Source organism: Haemaphysalis longicornis, unplaced genomic scaffold, assembly GCF_048455015.1.
Source record: "Haemaphysalis longicornis isolate Haplotype H1 unplaced genomic scaffold, Haemaphysalis longicornis Haplotype H1 scaffold_3, whole genome shotgun sequence".
Lineage (NCBI taxonomy): Eukaryota > Metazoa > Arthropoda > Arachnida > Ixodida > Ixodidae > Haemaphysalis > Haemaphysalis longicornis.
In genome coordinates, this window is record NW_027526335.1 from 206,913,116 (window position 1) to 206,931,957 (window position 18,842).

The 18,842-nt window shown below is 48.3% G+C and overlaps 1 long non-coding RNA gene across 1 annotated transcript in view; it reads left to right on the top strand.

The window, feature by feature from the left end:
- Positions 1–18,842, top strand: part of LOC144173670 (uncharacterized) — a 149,899-nt gene that overhangs the window by 72,249 nt on the left and 58,808 nt on the right. The window lies entirely within an intron of this gene.

Below are 18,842 nucleotides of genomic sequence, written 5' to 3' on the forward strand. Positions count from 1 at the left end.
GTGGCTGCTCACTTAAAAGGTTCAATTTAAATTGAGAACGACTACGCGTGCAATGGAAAGGAGGATGATAGATGTAAAATTACGGAACAAGAAGAGCGCGGAGTGGGTCAGGAAACAAACTTCTGTTAAGGACATATTAGTAGAAATTAAGAAGAAGATTTGAACGTGGGCAGGGCATGTATTGTGAAGGCAAGATAACCGCTGGTCATTAAGGGTAACGGAGTGGATCCCTAGAGAAGGCAAGCGTAGCAGAGGGCGGCACAATGTTAGATGGGCAGGTGAGATCAAGAAGTGTGCAGGAATAAGTTGGTCGCAGTTAGCGCAAGATCTGGGTAGTTGGAGATTAATAGGAGAGGCCTTTTCCCTGCAGTGGGCGTTGATAGGCTGGTGATGATGAAGAAGAAGCACTATGAGTTGTAAAAGCAATACGGATTCAAGTATATATCTTTAAAACAACCCCATTCCCACTTTCATTGGCAAATAAATCACAATTCTATTACACATGCACGAATATGCCTACAATAACGGAGAGCAATTACTTTAAAGCAGCATCAGCTCAAAATACCAAAGATAACTTAGTTAAAAAATATATATCAAGAAATTAGCCCCAGAAAGAAACACAGTTTTTATCAGCTATAAAACAACACATACGAATCAACGAACCCTCCCACGCACATTAGGGGGCCGATTTGTTTTGTAGGGCTACAAATCGGGTAGTTTAATACCACTCAACGCACGTACTCTTTCTCGCTCGAAGTTTGTGAGAAACGTCAATGATGAGCTATCCTTATCTAATGCTGGATACCAATGTCACTTGTTGCGCTCAGATTAGCCGGAAGTACATGGTGGTCTGCCCAAAAGGAAGAGGTGTAAGATAATCTGATTGCATCAGCGGTGCACAATATAAAGATACCTGCGTATAGATCACCACCAAAAGAAAATTTAATGTTACATTTTGTAGCTGTTTCGTCATTCCCGCACGCTGCTGGAATAGATAGTTTTGTAAAGATTTTAAAGGTTACTTCAATATGTCGAAATAAACACTGCTCAGATGAGGTAAACTCTATCAGCAAATGTAATTGCAATAGCCTGAGCCATGGTCCAGCGACATCCTTCTCGTATTGCTAATAACAAAAATCTGCTTCGCGCTTGGTTTTGATATGGTTGGGGTTCCTTGTGGCAGCGGGACCATGCAAATGCATAGTCATCAATTTTTTGTTTTTATAAAGCCGCGAAACTGCCTGAACATCGACAACATCGGTATGATTTTAAGGTACGCGTGACACTTTTATCATGATCCCGATGAAAATGCAGGAAAACCACGGTGGCTTACAGGGAGACGTGGGCACCGATTAAAACACTTGCTGCTCAAAAGTGTTGGCTGGTATCAGCGGGATACCCGCTCGTGATTCACAAAAACCAAGTTTACCTCAACCATAACTTTAAGGTGTTGGTGGTTGTGTTTGTACCACACTAATGTATATTCCCTAGTCAGGAGCTTCCGCTGGGACTATGATGCCCACCAACAGAAAGACCAACCTTCATACTTGGTGTATGAGCATCAAAGCCACCGCTCGTGTCCATGCGGCGTTAGCCAATGATCGCTAATAGGCTTCGCTAGCAGACTTCGATAAACTCATTATTGTAGCATATTTTAAAAAGAAACCCCGATCTGTAAAAAACAAAATCTGTTTTAAGGATGATGATCTTTCTGGCTCAAATGACGGTGTTCCTTTTGCATAACTTTAAGACAATCGAAGGTCATTTATGTTCTTTTGCGCAAATACTGTGGGGCAATATTAAAAACAGTTCACAGAGCAGGGACACGTAGGGCAGTTCTGCGCCGAGATTTGTATTGTTTTGACAACGACCAGCGGCGGGTGAATAAAAATTTCCAGACCGCCGAAGACGAAAACGCGCCCAGTCTTAGATGAAAAGCTTCGCCAAGCCAACCCTGAGTCAGCATATGAACGAATGCACAATAAACGCTTCCGGGGGGTTTTTCTGGACTAACCAAATTTGCGAAATGAAAACTGAGTTGTACTATTTTTTATCACCTACACGCACTCTTATAAATAAACAGCCTTTTCACAACTCTAATGATAATATTATTCCGTGTTTGAAATATTGGAAGATATATCAATAAACATGCCAGCGTCTGCGGGGGCAATTACAATGGCAAAGGAATGTGAGCAGCTGATATTTAAAAAAAACATCTGATCGTGAGACTACGCTTTCGAGGATACATTGTCCCGAGTTCTCTTACTGTTGGGTAGAGGGCATAACGAACGGACGAGTCGCGAGTCAACGCGCAGATGACCGGTCGCAACGCTGTGCCACCCAATCGACAGCGGCCGCCACGTGAAATTCAAGTTAACCCAGGTATTTTATTGCACAATCTATTTCTGCTTGTTTTGGCACTTTAGCGAAGCCACGCTGATTCTAAGGTGTTAAAACTAACAGTACTCTAATATGAAATGCTGTTTGGTTCGGAATATCTGTTTAAAGGCCATGAAAATGGTTTGGTCGGGATTTTGTGCGCCGAAGACCGGGCGCCACACTATACTTCCCAACCGACCACGGCCGCCGCGTGAGATTGAAGTTATCCCAGGCATAGCATGTGGATAGTTCATCATAAAACGTAGTTATTATTTCCCATCTCTACCTTGGCACCAAAAGGGTCATCAGTACAGACGGGTTAGATTCTCACGCGGATAGATGTATTAGGAGCAGAGAGCTGCTTTATGTTTTTATTTTTTTCGCGCTTTAGCGAGCGCCCACTGCTGTAGCGTCGTGAACATAATACTAGCCTTAAAATTTCTGCGGCTGGCTCCTGCTGTTAGACGTACCTGCCAGAGCACACAGTGCTCTGGCAGGTACGTGCCAGAGCTTAGAAACGCAGACAATCGGGCTTCAGGTATACCTCTTCAAGCAATCGCCACCCCAGGACGGGGATTGAAAATATTTCTTGTGTAAGTATTCCTTCTTCTGGCTCCCTGAGAAAAAGCAACCCAAGGGGGGGGGGGGCGTCACCTATTCCGGATGTAACCATCATCATGGATACCTGAAAATATAAATCAGATAGATTCAGCCATGCTGAGAAGGTTCCCTGTACACAATCCCCACTTCCTCACTCGAAAAGCAACCGGTCACCCAGGTGTAGTATTTGGCGTATACCCGCTATGACGCCAAAACAATTCCGCCATAACTTCTCAGAAGCTGTAGAGCACCCGAACACGGCGCGGGCAGGCCAGCACTACCACAGTGGGTGCTAAGAATCTCAGGCCGAGTTTGGAACTTCACCCTGCCAATGTTCAACGCACAACTCTGTATGGCGAGGGAAGCTTAGCTGTACTACTAGAGGAGCTCTCAGATATTCAATGGGAAATCTTAGGACTAAGCAAAGTTAGAACAGGAGAAGGCTTCAGGGAGCTGTCTGGCGGGCATATTTTGTGCTGCAGGGGACTCCATGAGAAGGACGTTTAGGGAGTGGTATTTTTAATCCAAAAATAATCAGCACCTAAAGTTGAATTCTTCATCCGCAACACGGGGCACCTTGAGTAATCTTAGTGACGGTATTGATGAAACCGCAGACCCCGAGCCCCCATACTCACGCTGTAATCCGCCGTGGCTAGGGCTTTTAAGGTGAAGGGCAGAAATTGCAAATGGTGGCCGTTGGAGCTCCGTTCAAGCTCCGGCTGATGGGCTGCTTGTCTGTTTACAAGGCAGGCAGGTCCAGAACCCGTTCAGCTATCAGGGTGAGACCGAACAAGAAAGTCCTGTTCCCCGATTTTTTCATGCCATCTTGTTTTTTTTTTCAAGATTTCCCGAACCCAGTGATCGGCCCCCGAAGAGGGGATGCACCGAAGTAGATTTTTCACCATTGCCTACTAAGAAATTCTCCAACCCGACAACTGTCCCCGTTTTTTGATCATGGTATCTGCAGAAAAATCTCACACACTTGCGTCAGTCAGTCTTCCTCATCGCTAAGTTTCTTGAAAATATTCTGGGCAAGAACTACAAAGCAAAACCGAACCAGTGGCGACATCGTTGTGAAAATACAGAATCAACAACAGAATGAACTCTCCTCCACACAGCATGATTGGCACCATGCACATTAAGGTCTCCCCTCACCGCAGTCTAAACACATTCCAAGGTGTGATCTCGGAATTCGACCTTAAGGACGAAAAAGACTCTGACTTGCTGGAAGGCCTTCGTGAGCAAGGTGTTACAGCAGTCACACGAATCACCATCCGTAGAGAGAATAAGGAAATCAAAATAAAGCATGTAATCTCCGCTTTTGACCGCTGAAACCTCCCTCAATACGTAAATGCAGGCGTCCTCTCTTGTGAAGTCCTTTCCTATGTTCTTAATATGCGTCGGTGCTTCAAGAGCTAGCGGTATGGGCACGGTAGTTTGCAGTGTCGCGAGAAACTTACGTGTGCCAAGTGTTCTGATTACGACCACCCCGCAGACAATTGCAAAGCCAGTAGCATGAAATGCTCAAATTGGGAATGACCCCATCCGCATACTCTCGTACCTGTGATATGTTCAAACATGTTCAAACATAAGGAACGCAAGATGAATTTGAAGGTCACAGAAAACATCTCGTTCCCGGAAGCACGGAAAGGCTTGGTACTTCACTTCTCCAAGGTACGCCGACACAGCTCACCGGGGGTGGAGCGGTGTCTGGTTTCGGTGGCGACCTAGTTCAGTTAGCCTTATCTAATCCACCCCGCCCCCCCGCTGGGATGTCTCTGGCACCCCAACCTGTCACCACACTGTATGTTGAGTCAGCAGCGGTTGTGGTGGAAACGGTGCCCATCGGGAGTAAAGGCACATCCACTGGGTCCCTTCCACCTGCCCAAAGCCCACGCGAAGGCACCCAGGAGACGGAGGCGGCGGAAGCCGTGGGGGCTCCCAAAGCCGCTGCCCCGCCCGTATCACATGTGGCACCCCGACCCACTTGTCGGTGGTGGCCGCAGCAAAGAGCACACAGAAGGGCGCGCTGTCTAAGGCGCCCGATCTGCCTGGTTCTCAGAAGAACTCTGAAGACGACATGGACGTCGGACCGTTTTTGTGTGTGGCGCGGCCAAAAGATCGTCTCCCCACGCCAGAGCCCCCAGAAAAGCCACAAAAAGCATCGAATCAGTGGCCCGATAGATAACATGTAAGCATACACACTCCAGTACTTTTTACACTGAGTAATGGGAAGGGTAACAGAGTAACCGAGTGGATCCCTAGAGAAGGCAAGCGTTGCAAGGGGCGGCAGAACGTTAGATGGGCAGATGAGATTAATTTGCGGGGATAAATTTGTCACTGTTGGCACAGGACCGAGGTAATTGGACAATAATGGGAGAGGCCTTTGCCGTGCAGTGGGCGTAGATAGGCTGATGACGATGATGATGATGATGAACGGGAAGGGAAAGCGTAGTTGAACTGTGTAGACATCATTAAAAATTTTGGCCATGTGTACGAGATACTGCAGTCTAATCAGCCAAGTGTCATGAGTCTTCAAGACACGCCTCTTAATTATCGTGTCTGCACTTTTAGTCACATTCCTCTCCATCAGGTAATAAAGGAAATTCCTGTTTTTAGGGGCTCCCTTTCGCCTGCTGAAACGTTTGTTCAAAATACCACCGTGTCCCTAACCTAATTTTTACTGTCACCTGATTAGGTAGAGTACGAACCCCCGCTTTAAGGGGTGAATCGTCTGGTTTTGTCTTGTTTTTCTAGGCTTTATTTTTTAGGTCACACAGTTCAAAGATTTTACCATCGGTCCTTTTCTGCTTGTCTTTCCTATGATAGATCTTTATGCTTTTGGTAAAATTTCCATAAGTTGTGATAAATTTGTTTACTAGAAGAATATACGTTTTCATACGATCAGATGTTATCAGTTCCGTCCAGTCGTATTCTTGTGCATCTTTTTTACCCATTTATTATCAATTAGGTCTATGCACTGTGTGTCACTTCTAACAACTTCTGTACCGCAGTCCTCTAGTAGAGGTACCTTAACATAGACAATTTCTTGCTATGATGTCAGATACTGGCGTTAGATTAATCGTCTTAAATATGTGATCAATACAGGACCTTATTAGCGCATTTTTCAAGTGCTGTTCTCTAGTAACTCCAGAAGTTACGTTATATATTGAAAACTGCGATAGGATACCAAGATACGCCTCTTTAACTGGCCTGGATATCTTTAGGGTGTCAATGGTGATGTCTCCAGTTTTATAAGGTTTGTTGAGTACTCCAACGTTTTCAGTAATGCTTCCAGCTCGTTTAAAAATTTGCGAGCTTCAGTTGAAGGTGGTCGGTATATTGCGCACCGGAAAAACGTATTTTCTTTCGACGATATCTTGATTGCCACAATTTCTGCTTCTGTTAGTTGATGGTCAGGATATAGTTCTTTCTTTCACAAATGCTAATATTCAACCACCCTTCTACTCTCGTGCAATACTGGTATGAGTCGTAACCAGTTATTTTATGTTTTACACGACGTTTCATCAATGTTAGTCTCAGTTAATACAAGTACGTCAACTTTATTTTTCTCTTTTTCGGGTAAACAAACGATTAGTTTGTTGCAGAGTTTTCTAGAGTTTTTACTGTTTACATGAACTAATTCAAGATGCTGATAACACTTTTTGTACCATGATATTGATACAGGGTAAAGCTGTGTTTACAGTGGTGTATTTACGATGCACATTCAGAGGCTAGGTATAAGAAACCACGATGGAAGAGAGCACCGCGCAAGCCAGGGAGCGAACGCGCTTCACCGTCAGCGTCCTCTTCATCTCTCTTCTTGATGATGACGCCCGCTAGCACAGTACATGAATACCGTCGTATTTGTGGGGAATCTAATTAATGCCCCGTAACACAACCCCCCCGGTGGTAGGAGCGCCGTCTCGGTGCTTGTCAGGGTAAAGCTGTAGGTTGCGAGTGGTATGGCTTAAAACGCGTGACGTGGACGACGTCTGTTTGTGGAGAGCGGGATGAGTCTGACGGAACCAGCGGGGTGATTTCGTAATTGACCTCCGTCACTTGGCGTACGACACGGTAGGGGCCGTAGTACCTGGCTAGAAGCTTTTCCGAACGCCCTACACGGCGTGCAGGACACCAGAGCAGCACTAGGGATCCAGGTGCAAAGTGGCGGGTGCTGTGGCGGCAGTCATAGCGATCCTTTTGAGAGCGCTGGGACGAAGCGAGCCTGACGCGAGCAATGTTGCGGGCAAAGTCAGCATGTGCGATGGCGTCTTGGGCATATGCGGAAGGTGGCAGAGGGTGTTGAAATAGAGTGTCCAGTGGTAACGTCGGCTCTCGGCCGAATAGTAGGTAGAAGGGAGAGAATCCGGCAGTATCAAGGCGCGACGAATTGTAGGCAAACGTTATGTAAGGCAAGGGAATGTCCCAATCACCATGGTCGTCAGAAACGTACATTGACAGCATATCAGTTAAAGTCCGGTTAAGGCGCTCTGTGAGGCCGTTGGTTTGAGGGTGGTAGGCGGTAGTAACCTTGTGAACGGTTGCGCATGAGCGGAGGATGTCGTCTACTACTCGGGAAAGGAAGTATCGTCCGCGGTCTGTCAGGAGCTGCCGAGGAGCACCGTGGTGTAAGATGACGTCGTGCAGGAGGAAATCGGCTACATCAGTTGCGCAGCTGGTCGGAAGAGCCCGCGTGATTGCGTATCGTGTCGCATAATCGGTGGCCACGCCAATCCACTTGTTGCCGTTCGCAGACCGGGGAAACGGACCGAGGAGATCTAAACCAACTCGGAAGAATGGCTCAATAGGTATATCGAGCGGCTGAAGAAGACCGGCGGGTAGCGTGGTAGGCACTTTTCTGCGTTGGCACATGTCACAGGCGCCGACATAACGGCGAACCGAGCGGTAGAGCCCCGGCCAGAAGAAACGGCGTCGCACGCGGTCATAGGTCCGGGAAACCCCTAGATGGCCAGCTGTTGGAAGGTCGTGGAGCTGCCGTAGTACATCTGTACGAAGGTGCTCAGGTACTACAGGAAGCAGATCAGGACCATCCGGGCGGACATTGCGGCGATAGAGGACGCCATCCTTCATTTGGAACAACCGCAGTGAAGGGTCGGAGGGGGCAGCGGTTAAGCGGTTGATGATCCTGCTCAAGGAGACGTCAAGGCGCTGCTCATCAGCAAGCTGTTGAAAGGAGGAAATAGACAAGACCGAGGTGGCGAGTGAGTCGCAACTTGTAGGATCGGGCGGCTCGACTGGGTACCGCGATAGACAGTCAGCGTCTTGATGGAGGCGGCCGGATTTATAGACTACAGAATACGAGTACTCCTGCAGCCGCAGAGCCCAGCGCCCGAGGCGTCCGGTCGGGTCTTTCAGGGACGCAAGCCAGCATAGCGCGTGGTGATCTGTCACGACGGAAAATTGTCGACCGTAGAGGTATGGGCGAAATTTGGCGACAGCCCACACTAGGGCAAGGCATTCCCGTTCAGTAATAGAATAATTTCGTTCAGCTGGTGTCAGCAGGCGGCTGGCGTAGGCAATAACGCAGTCGTGGCCCGTTTGGCGTTGAGCTAAGACGGCTCCAATGCCGTGACCACTAGCGTCAGTCCGTACTTCCGTGGGAGCGGCAACATCGAAGTGAGCTAAAATGGGCGAAGTTGTTAAGAGTGAGATCAGGGTCTTGAAAGCCTGAGCTTGCTCACTTCCCCACGAAAAGACGGAATCCTTTTTGAGAAGGTCGGTGAGAGGGCGGGCGATATCAGCGAAGCCTCGGATGAAGCGACGGAAATAGGAGCACAGGCCTACAAAACTGCGAACGTCTTTCGATGACCGGGGCACCGGAAAATCTCTAACCGCCTTTATTTTGTCGGGGTCAGGCTGCACTCCATTTGCGTCGACAAGGTGGCCCAAGATAGTTAGTTCGCGCCTGGCGAATCGGCATTTCGCGGAGTTGAGTTGTAGGTTGGCTTGACGCAAAATAGCAAGTATTTCGGACAGGTGATGGAGATGAGCCTCGAACGATGGAGAAAAAATAATGACGTCATCGAGGTAGCACAGGCATGTGGACCATTTGAATCCCCGCAGGAGAGAGTCCATCATGCGTTCGAAGGTAGCTGGCGCATTGCAGAGACCGAAAGGCATAACCTTGAACTGATATAAACCGTCTGGGGTGACAAAGGCGGTCTTTTCTCGGTCCATCTCGTCGACTGCAATCTGCCAGTAACCTGAGCGTAGGTCAATGGACGAAAAGTATTTTGCACCGTGTAGACAATCTAAGGCGTCGTCGATCCTGGGAAGAGGGTAGACGTCCTTCTTGGTTACTTTGTTCAGGTGGCGGTAGTCTACACAGAATCGCCAAGTGCCATCTTTCTTCTTTACCAAAACTACCGGGGAAGCCCAGGGACTGCAGGAAGGTTCGATAATGTCTTTGGCGAGCATTTTGTCAACCTCTTTCTGGATGATGCCTCGTTCACTATGGGACACACGGTACGGACGCCGATGGATGGGTAGCGCATCACCTGTATCGATCCGATGGGTGACTGTAGAACTTTGCCCCAAAGCTTTGTCGCTCAAGTCAAAGACGTCGGCAAATGATGTCAGAAGACAGCGCAGTTGGTTTGTTTGTGCGGGTGATAGCTGTGGGCTGATCATTGGTGCAAATATATCAGGAGTGGTAAGGAGCGGATCGGAGACTTCATGGGGAATTGACAGATGGTTCAAAGCAAAAACAGAAACGTCCGGTGCACAGAAAGGAGCAAGGGTGGCGATGGTGAGTCCTTCGGGAAGGACTTGAGTGTGAAATCCAAAGTTGATTAGAGGCAAGTTAACGCTGTTGTGCTTGATGGTAACAACAGTGTGTGGAAGGGCAACACCACGCGTCAGGAGAACGTCTACGATGGGAGCGGCAAGGTAGTCTCCATCAGGAACCGGTGTGGAAGTAGCGAGAGGAACATAGGTCGCTGCTTGACTCGGCAGGCGAACGTATTCGCAGGAGCATAAGCGCAGCGGGGGTGCGTCGCTATCAAAAGCCGGTAACTCCAGATGCAGAAGTCCCGCTGAACAATCGATGAGCGCGGCATGTTCACACAGGAAATCGCGGCCAAGGATAATGTCGTGAGGGCATTTGTCCAAAACAAAGAAAACTACAGTGGTGTTGTGGCCGGCGATACTAACGCGAGAGGTGCACATGCCAGCGATGGCCGGCGTACCGCCGTCAGCAACTTGAACATACGACAGAGCCGGCGTCATAACTTTACGTAGGCGGCGACGGAGATTTGCACTCATTACCGATATATGCGCCCCGGTATCAATTAGAGCACGGACAGGCACGCCGTCAACATTCACGTCAAGTAAATTGTCTCTGGTAGGTAGCGTCAAAAGAGGATTTTCGGTCGAGGTCGGGAATGCAGCATCACCTCCGGGAGCTGCATTCGCTAGTTTTCCGATGTGGGACGTACGTAGTCGTTCGGCGAAGTAGAGCGGCGGGGCTGCGGGGAGCGAGACTGTCGGCGCTGGGGAGAAGGGGAGCGGCCAAATCGCAGAGTGGATGCGGCGGGGTTGTCGGCAGTGCGCTGCTGGTAGGAAGGTGCAAAACGACGCGGCGCATGGTCAATGGTATCGTCATTCCAGGAGGTTTGAGCGGAAGGGAACCAGCGACTGCGGCAATACCGTGCAACGTGGCCGACACGCCTGCAATTGAAACATATAGGCCTGTCATCGGGCGTCCTCCACTCCGCCGGGTTTCTGTAAGACGAGGGCCGACGTTGCGTGCGGAAATTCGGAGGGCTGGGGACGTGATCATTGTGACTGCATGAACGCGACTTGAAGGGAACTTGATGATGGGCTGAGTAGCTCACGTGGCAGACTGGGTGCAGGCCCATGCTCGTAATTTCGTCGCGCACAACCGCTTGTATCACCGAGATCGCCGGAAGATTGCCATCAGACGTCGAGTGGTGGCCGGTGACCGGTGTCATCGCCTCAATCTCGCGGCGAACAATGCGTGTCACTGCGTCCGCAGTTGTCTCCGAGGGTGGTTGACCGGAAGGCGCAAACGGTCCCTGACACGAAGAAGTGGCGGCGGTATTTGGAAGGCGATTGAATTGTTGTGTAACTCGACGGCTTTTGGCCTGCTCGAAACGCTTGCACTCACTCAGAATTGAGTTTACCGTAGAGCAGTCCTTGCACATGAGCAGATTAAAGGCATCGTCAGCTATGCCTTTCAAAATGTGGTCGATTTTATCTTGCTCGGGCATCTCAGCATCAACTTTGTGGCAAAGGGCCAGTACGTCTAGGATGTAGCTGACGTACGGCTCGGTCGACGTCTGCGCTCGCGACGCAAGCTCCTTTTTCGCCTCGAGCTGGCGCCCAGCAGGCTTGCCGAAAATTGCAATCATCTCCGCCTTGCAGCTATCCCAGCTAGTAAGTCTGGCTGCGTTGGTGTCATGCCACGTCTCCGCCGAACCTCTCAGGTGGAACGCAAGGTTCGCCAGCATAATAGTGGGATCCCAGCGGTTGTGGGCACTCACACGCTCGTAGCGGCTGATCCAGTCCTCCACGTCGACATCACCGGTACCGTAGAAGAAACCAGGATCTCGAGGCTGGCTAACGATGACCAGTGGCGTAGCGGCGCTCGTTGCTTCAGTAGGCGGTGCCATTGTGGGGCCTCGGAGATGACGCCCGCTTCGGAGATCCGTGATCAGCACCTCCGAGTCAGCCGCGTCCACGGCTCACTCGTGCCAAGGAAGGGGTGAGGTAGAGCAGTACGGGGCCAATGCAGCACTCTCCACCAAATGATACAGGGTAAAGCTGTGTTTACAGTGGTGTATTTACGATGCACATTCAGAGGCTAGGTATAAGAAACCACGATGGAAGAGAGCACCGCGCAAGCCAGGGAGCGAACGCGCTTCACCGTCAGCGTCCTCTTCATCTCTCTTCTTGATGATGACGCCCGCTAGCACAGTACATGAATACCGTCGTATTTGTGGGGAATCTAATTAATGCCCCGTAACAATATCTTCAGTAAAGCAGTGCCATTCATGGCAATTTTGGAAACTTTATATAGCTATTAGAGCTGCATTAGGTCTTCCATAGATTTTATTTGAATGGCAGATTTTCCTTCCTTTTCTTCATAAAGCCCTTGCCATTTCGTGTTCATGCAAACTTGTAAGATATTTCCCTTGTCTTCATTTCCGTAGCCCTCTGTACTGCTATAAATTTTGGTTCACAAAAATGCCTTCTTTATTGAGTTTGGTTCTTTTCACTGCCCAAGTGTCACAGACTTTCCTGTCCCAAAATCTGACAAGGATTGCCGGTATCCTATCTAGTCTACACCTCATCCTGTGCACAGCTTCAACGCTATCGACAGTGTGTGTGGGCTCCTCTAGTTTTTCAGCAATTTCCCCTAGAACACTCATAAGATATTCTTTGTTTGGAATACAGACTCCATGTACCTCAATGTTTTTCCGACTTGATCACTGTTTCATGTCATGATTTGTTTACATGGGACCTCGTTTTGTGAAACCCTGTTTTTGTAAAAGCTGTACTGAAATACTTATAGAATAATGTCAATGTCAATATCAACCCAATTGAGTGATGTACTAAGCTGTCTGATCTATTTGTATTTATTTTCATGTGTGCCTGAAGACTGCACACTTGCGAACGTATTTCAGTGATTACGTTTTCTTGAGCAGCAAGTGTGATTGAGACCGTATCAAAATTTTCTGACAAAAATTTGACAGACGCTTCAAATCCTCAAAGAGTTTGTTGTGCTCTGCCAGAGTTTGCTGTATATTTTCCTACTTGGTGCTTCGAGCGCTGAGCTGCATTTGAATCGCGACTATTCTCTCTAACATCTGGGTTATTCTTGCAAGAGATCCGCCCCATGTTGGACAAACAACTTCAGCGTGCCGTTGGCATCCGTCTGAGTGGCATGAGTTGTCAAGATGTCATCTTTATCTCCAGGCGACTGTCGCCCGTCGGACTCACGACAAGTTGCATACATCCATGATTCGTGTTCATCAGCACTAATAGCCTTTAGCTTATTTTTTGTTCCGCCAGAACAATCCACAATGGTAAACATTGCCACATTCGCCACATTTCATCGAACTAGTTCCTTGCGCAACATTCTTATGACACGCAAGGCAAAACACGTCCTCATAATCAGACACGTTGAGTTATGGCAATGCAGGCCAGCGGGGCTAAACAGCAACAGCAAAAGCAAAAAACAGCTAAGTAGCTGCGATGAGGTAGCCACGAAGCGTTTAACCAAATAGACACCCGCCTACGAGAGGCGAAAGTGATTAGCCGAATTAACGGCGCCCGTTCGTCCGGCTAGCCCCCCCGGTCTGGGAAGCCCGACGGTCCAAGCGTTGCTTATATTGCCTCTGCAGTGCTGGTTGTAGCCTTGCTGGTCAGCTGATCAGCCGGTCATCGGAGCTTGCCCAGTTTCCACGTCGGTGTTCTCAGGTGCAGATGACCCAGGATAGCGCTGTCATCCGGTAGTGGGCATTTCCTGACTTGGCATATTTCTACGAGAGGTTAAAGTGAAGACCCGAATAATCGGCACCGTTCGTTAGGCTTGCCCAGCCGGTCTTCCGATCAGGGAACAAACTGCAGTAAATGATTTTATTGTTCAAATAAAGAAAAAGGAATTGTTTTGGGCATTCAATGTAGTGCGACCAACCTAAAACCGGTGAACAATCGGGGTAGCAGAGTGGATACAAGAGATGGGTTTAGAAGAGGGTGACGGCCGATAACAGGATGGAGCGATGAAACACGGAAGTTTGGTGGCCAGTACAGGACTCGAGCGGCGCAGGACAGAAGCTGTTGGAAGTCAACGGGAGGGGCTTTCACCCTGCAGTGAACCAAAGTAGGGTGCTGATGGCGGTTGGATTGTGAGAGTAAGTTTTCATGGATATATTGTAAACAAAGGTCTCAGATTTGAGCTTTTTATCACCCGCCAAAAACACTACCATTCATTTGAAAATAAAGACCAAGGAGATTACGTGCTTAAAAACAATAAAAATATAATACTCATACCCAGTAGAAAAAGTCAGAAAATCAATACAATAAACTGGCACTTCAGATTCGCAGGATAGTGGTACAGTAGAAGCTCGTTAATTCGAACTCGAAGGGGACCATAAAATTGTTTCACTAGAGCGAAGTTCGAATTAGTGGGCGGGAGCAAAAACGAATGAACATCGAGCCACACTGCGCGGAAAGAACACAAAGGAGCCACGTCTGAAGTCGTTATCGGGAATTAGGCGCTACTGCACGTTTCTGGCAGGTGATTTTGTAAATAATGTTCACGGAGCTCGAAGAGCGAACAAAATTATTTGACTTGTACGTTTTACGCCATAAATATGCAGTAACAGGCATAAGCTGAGTAGCAAGCGATAATGTCAAAATATTGCCGCTATTTATGCTGGAAAACCCGTTTATTTGCAGGAATGTTTCGAGGCAAATAAAACACAAAGTAATCGCTTGATTACTGTTATTTTTAGGCCGACCTTTGTGACGACTTCTGCGCGGTTGAAATTAAAGCCACAGGGTCTCAATTTGAATCAGCTATTCGGGATACCGACACATTCGAATTATCGGACGTTTCTCTTCATTGAAGTATACAGGGCTGTGCCTGGACGACCGCATCGGTTCGAAATCACTGTAAGGTCAGATTAACCGAGTTTCAAATAGGGATCCTGTTGTGTATTCCTAAGTCTCTATTCTAGATAGCGTTTTTTCACAGACTAGACCGTACAGTAGACCACCAGCAACGTGTCAAGCAAGCTTCTACTTAAAATTGTACCTGGAAGGCAGTACCGTTCACTCCAAATATCGGCACACGGCTCTGTCTGCTACCACTGTGGATTAAGTTTACACATCTCCCGGTATTGTAGTGGCCGTAAGCCAGTATGATTAGGCGGACGACTCGCGGACGACTGGCTGACACGCAGCCCTTCTCTCGGGGTGACCTTTTTTGGCAGCAGCAGTTGCACCTGTGCGGAAAACAAACCAGACATTTTTTCCATGGAACAACTCTCCTGTTTAAGATTGAAGGTACCGCTGGCAGATCTCTACAAGTATCCGTACTGTTTCCAATGTGTTAATAAAAAACGTTTTCACTCCACTCCACATACAACAAGATGACAGGGGTGAACCCTTTGGTGAATGCTTAGGCCGTCCTGCAAGGCGCGTGCCGCTTCCCGCCACAGCTTTCCCACCGAAAATTCAACATCCTCCTCTAAAGTTTTTATTTCGTCGTTTCCGTTGACGTTCAGCTTCGCATGCGTTCGTTGTATCAGTAGCTTCTTCACGTATATTGAATGAGTAAGGACATCAGGCGCGTTCGGTGCACTTGCTCCTGTCCCGGTTTAGTAGCGTAGTGGGAAGAGCACCCCGTACCACCCGTTGCGGCCAGAGAGTCGTGGGATCGAAACCGGGCGCCTCTAACTATGTCTTTTTTTATATAGTGTAGGGAGAGAGGTTCGGAAAACGGACGGACGCCGGATATAGCCCCGAGCAAGAGATGCTTTGCATCTAGAACATATATGGCTTGCTAGCCGCGATGACTCACTGGATCAGTAGCCGCTCACCATCTGGGTACTTTTCCTTAGATCTCCGTTGTTCCAAACACTCCAAAACCCTTTTTATTAAAGTAGGTTCACTATCAAGGGTGTGCTACTTGGGGCCTAAGTGATAATAACCTCTGCCATTACTTCGTGGTAAGAAAAGTTAGCGATGTAAAAATCTAATCAATTTTCAGTGAGTGAACGAAACCTTTGTAATTTTTGCTGCCTCAACACGACATCATGAGCGCTCGGGCAAAGAGCAGTGTGAGCTACTTTTTGACCAAAACACTTGCAAGATGAGGCAGTGTTCCAGTCTCAGAGACTGCCCATCAAGCTTTAGAACAAAGTGACTTTCTCTCAGCGTTGAAGGAATGTAACCTTCACATGCAGGCGCTGAACTCCAGACACCTGCAGGCGGTGAAGCACGCCTTAGTGTCGTGTATGTATCCATCTGCGCGTATGTATCCATCTGTATCTATAAAGGGACAAGATAGATTTGTTGGGTGGCCGTGCTTCCTGCAAGGGAGAATCGGCATCACTACGCGTAAGTACGTCGCGCATCCCGCCATTCTTGGTATTTGTAGCTTCTGCGCATCCCGTCCCCCCGGTTGCATTGGTACACCCGATGACTTAGCTTACTAGCGAATGTCATGATTGGGGCATTGCGAGCTAGTCTGGCATTCTTAGATGCAAAGCATCTTTTGCTCGGGGCTATGTCCGTTGTCCATTCTCCATAGTACATTGTACGTTGGCGTCCGCACCTCTCCTCTTGAACCCCTCTTCACGCCAGCTGTGCGATAATGCGCTTCTCACTCCATCAGCCTCTCAACGCCAGCTGCGCGATAGCGCGCTACTCCCTCCGTCCTCCTCTCCACACCAGCTGTGCGATAGCGCGCTGCTTCCTCCGTCCTCCTCTCCACGCCAGCGCTATATATAACTGCGTGCACGCGCCGCTGCCTCACTTGCTTCGTCGGATGAGTCTCGCTCCGGCGTCTGATGAGTACCGACAGTCCTGCTTGAAGATTGGCTGACACAAGTTCAGCCAGCATCAGCCAACGAATTAACAGAGCCGTTTGTCAGAGGGGAACCCTGAGGTGATGCGAAGCATTGCGGAGTTTCCAACAAGTTCACGCGATGTGCGTAACCATCATCATCATCATCATCATCATCACCAGGCCTATCTACGCCCACAGCAGGGCAATGGCCTCTCCCATGATTCTCCAATTACCTCGGTCCTGTGCCAACTGTGTCCAATTTATCCCCGCAAACTTCTTGATCTCATCTGCCCATCTAACTTTCTGCCGCCCCCTGCAACGCTTACCTTCTCTAGGGATCCACTCTGTTACCCTTAATGACCAGCGGTTATCTTGCCTTCGCATTACATGCCCTGCCCACGTCCATTTCTTCTTCTTAATTTCTACTAATATGTCTTTAACACCAGTTTGCTCTCTGACCCACTCCGCTCTCTTCTTGTCCCTTAATGTTATACCTATCATTTTCCGCTCCATTGCCCGCTGAGTCGTTCTCAATTTAAGTTGAACCCTCTTAGTGAGCCTCCAAGTTTCTGCCCCGTAGGTGAGTACCGGTAAGATGCAGCTGTCATACACTTTCTTCTTCAGCGACAATGGTAGGCTGCTATTCATTATCTGAGAATGTCTGCCATATGCACCCCACCCCATTCTGATCCTTCTAATTATCTCTGCCTCATGGTTGGGATCTGGGGTCACAACTTGGCCTAAGTAGATATATTCGCTTACCACTTCCACTGCCTCGCCACCTATCTCAAACTGCTGTGGTGTCCCGAGGTTATTGATCATTACTTTAGTTTTCTGCATATTAATTTTCAGGCCCACGGTTCTACTCTGTTCGCCCAGTGCGGAAAGCATGCTTTGCAATTCGTCCCCCGAGTTACTTAGCAAGGCAACGTCATCAGCAAATCTGAGGTTACTGAGGTATTCTCCATTAACCCTTACTCCCACCTGTTCCCAATCCAACGTTCTGAATACTTCTTGTAAGCATGCTGTGAATAACATTGGAGAGATTGTGTCTCCTTGTCTGACACCCTTCCTTATAGGTATTTTACTGCTCTCCCTATGGAGGATGATGGTAGCTGTAGACCCACTGTAGATATCCTCTAGTATTCTTACATAATGCTCATCTACCCCCTGGTTTCGTAATGCCTGAATGACTGCTAGGGTTTCGACCGAGTCAAATGCTTTCTCATAATCTATGAAGGCTATATATAGGGGTTCAGTATACTCAGCGCACTTCTCTATCACCTGATTGATCGTGTGAATATGGTCCAGTGTTGAATAACCTTTACGGAACCCTGCTTGTTCTTTAGGTTGACTGAAATCTAAGGTTGCAGAGATTCGGTTAGCGATTACCTTGGTAAATACCTTGTAGACGACTGACAGTAAGCTGATCGGCCTGTAATTTTTCAAGTCCTTCATGTCGCCTTTCTTATGGATTAGGATGATGTTCGCGTTCTTCCAAGATTCCGGTACCATTGTGGTCATTAGGCATTGCGTATACAGGTTTGCCAGTTTTTCAAGTACAATTTCTCCGCCATCCTTCAAGAGGTCTGCTGTTATCTGATCCTCACCAGGTGCTTTGCCCCCTTTCATTTCTTTCAAAGCCTTCCTTACTTCTTCGGTCGTTACTGGTGGGATGTCTATCTCCTCTGAACTGCTGTCTCATTCGGCATTATCCTGTATGTCCCGGCTACTGTACAGATCCCTACAGAACTCCTCGGCCACTGTGACTATTTTATCCCTATTTGTGATGACATTGCCTTGCTTATCCTTAAGTGCATACATCTGATTTTTCCCCACGCCAAGACGTCTCTTCACTGCTTTCAGGCTACCTCCGTTCTTTACAGCGTATTCGATCCTCTCCATATTATACTTCCGTATGTCAGCTGTCTTACGCTCATTGATTAACTTCGAAAGCCCGGCTAGTTCTATTCTGTCAGCTGCGGTAGAGATTCTCATGGTTTGCCGTTTCCTGATTAGATCTTTCGTCTCCTGTGAAAGTTTACCAGTATCCTGTCTAGCCATAGTGCCCCCGACCTCTACTGCACACTCCGTGATGATGCGCGTAAGGTTGTCGCTGGCTTCCTGGCTCGTGGGCTCGGCTTCCTCGTTAAGGGCGGAATATCGGTTCTGCAGCGCGATCCTGAATTTTTCTACTTTACGTCTTACTGTTAGTTCGTTTATCGGCTTCTTTCGTAATAGCTTGTTGCGGTCCCTCCTCAAATCTAGCCTAATTCGAGATCTTACCATACGGTGCGTA